The sequence below is a fragment of the Tupaia chinensis genome, unplaced genomic scaffold (assembly GCF_000334495.1).
Source record: "Tupaia chinensis unplaced genomic scaffold, TupChi_1.0 Scaffold000140_1, whole genome shotgun sequence".
Lineage (NCBI taxonomy): Eukaryota > Metazoa > Chordata > Mammalia > Scandentia > Tupaiidae > Tupaia > Tupaia belangeri.
The window spans coordinates 535,329-537,837 of record NW_006159610.1 but is presented as its reverse complement, the minus strand read 5'-3'; positions in this window follow the sequence as shown (position 1 = coordinate 537,837).

Sequence of the window (2,509 nt, the reverse complement as noted above, 5' to 3'; positions counted from 1 at the left end):
GGTTACTTTTTCACTCTTCTCTGTTTCCGTCTCTGTCTCCAGTGAGTGCACATGCCCTATAGCAGAAGGAACTTATCAACGTGCAATGGTTTAGAAAATCATTGACTGGGGGCAGCAGGTTGCATGGTGGTTAAGGTGCTGGATGCCCACATGGTTGACTACAGTTCGAGTCCCAGAACAGGCTGGAACTGCTTCATGTGTGCATGCATGCCCCAAATCCTAAGAGAATGGAGGAGAAAGGATTGCAGCATGGTCGTCCCTACTGGTGAATGATTTCTCACTTTGTCTCTGGTGAGCACACATGCCCTTTAGCCAAAAGGGGGAGACAAAAAAAAAACACGTTTTTTTTTTTTCTTTTTTGGGGGGGAGAGGTTTTTGCCATAGGGCCCATGCACTCGCCAGACAGAGAGAGAGAGAGAGACAACGAGAAATCACCCCGGGGGCAGGGGGAGGTGTTGGCCATGCCACAATCCCTTCTCCTCCATTATCCTCTCGGGATCTTGGGCATGCACACACATGTGCCCAGCGTGAGTTTTAAGCCACTAGGTCTGGGACACAAACCGTGGTCAACTACATGGGAGTCCAGCGACATAGCCATTATGCAAACTGCTGGACCCCTCCCCCCCAAAAAAAAAAAAAAAACTCTTAAAAAAATCGAAGTTATGTCACTGGACTCCCATATGGCTGATTACATGTGGTTCGAGTTTTAGACCCAGTGGTTTGAAAATCACACCAAGCATCTCACTCCCAGATCCCAGAAGGAGGATGGAGGAAAAGGGATTGTGGACCCGGGAATGGAGAGAGAATTTCTCACTTTCCCTCTCACTGTCTCTGTCTCTGTTGAGTGCACATGTCCTAAGGCAAAAACCTCTAAATCATGTATGTATATATAATTAACTAATCATTATGAACAACAAATTGTGGACTGCTATAAACTAGATGCCTGTGACCTGCTGGTCAACTGAGACTCCTTTCTACCACAGTTTTAAGTAGTACTTGCCTTAGAACTGCGCAAGAAGCACATGTCCTTGATTTCTCTGGCTTAAAAATCAAGAAGGTGTGGTTCTTCACTTGAATCTCCTAGCCCACAGGTACGTGGCCTTCACCAGAAATCCTCAGTGAGCGGCAAGAGTTGGCTCTTCTATGGTGTGAGAACTCGAGCTTCAAAATTTCAGTTGGCTGGGAGGAGTAAGTTCAAGGGCTGTATTGTACAACATGGTGACTAATAAAGTATCGTATCCTTGAAATATCTTTTACACATTCGCAAAAGAAATGGGCAAATGAACAATCAGAAAGGTCAGCAGTAACTTAGTCTGATTCAAACCAAGTGAGCTGAAAAATAAGAGTGAGTTACTGTTTTTGAAAGGCTAATATTCTGAGTGAATGAGTTAATCCTTCATACACCATCACTGTTGCCCTCTCTTTTCCTCCCCCAGGTTCTTTTCCTATGTCGAAGCTTCCTCCTTTCTCTGCCATCCCCTCCTCTGGCCTCTTCTGTGTGTCTGAGTTTTCTCCCCACACCGAGCCTTTTAGGCCTTCCTGCGAGGCCTGCAGTACAGGAGTATAAAGGCACTGGCCTCTTGCCCTAGTTCCACTGCCTTTGTCATTTGGGGCAGGTCACTTACCCCCCCAGGTTCCTCACTGGAGAGTTGCCAACTCAGTTTCCTTTCAGTGTAATAAGAGTTTTGGTTTTTAAATTTTTTTTGATAATTCCCTCCTTTTCTTCCTCAGCCCCCTAAATCACTAGTCATTTATGAGGAGTCTTCAAAAATGTGTATTTCAAAAGAGCTATGCCCGGATTTCAAGATCTTCACTTAAACTCATTCTTTACTCCCAGTTCCCACAAACTATTTGATGTCCCTCATATTTTAGGAATTCTTACCATTTGGTAATTTCTTACGTTTGTAGTTCTTAATTTATAAGCCAGGTAAATGGAACTCTTAATTATCTGGGGAAAAAAATAAAAACTATATTCATATTTAATACTCAATGCCCTTAATTATATTTGTCTAGAGTTTGTGGTCCTAATTATATTAAAATGACAATTTTTTTTTTTTTGGAGAGGTTTTCGCTATAGGGTGCGTGCACTCGCCAGACAGACAGAGAGAGAGAGACATTAGAGATAGAAAGCGAGAAATCACCCCCTGGGGGAATGGCCACACTGCAATCCCTTCTCCTCCATTCTCCTCTAGGGATCTTGGGCATGCACACACACGCGTCCGGCGTGAGTTTTAAGCCACTGGGTCCGGGCCGTGAACTGCTGTCGACTACGTGGGAGTCCAGTGCCATAGCCATTACGCTAACTGCTGGTTCCCTTAAAATGACAATTTTGGAGGGAGTTTTCTATCACTGATCAGAAGGGGTTATTCAGTGGGCAACTGTATCCCTGTCTGAGAAGGTACCCTAAGAATATGGAGCCAAGTGTGTGCTGAGACCCTCAGTGCAAGCCATACCCAGAGTAGAAATGGTGCCGTGAAGGTTCCGTTACCTGCGCCATGTGGAAAAGTCG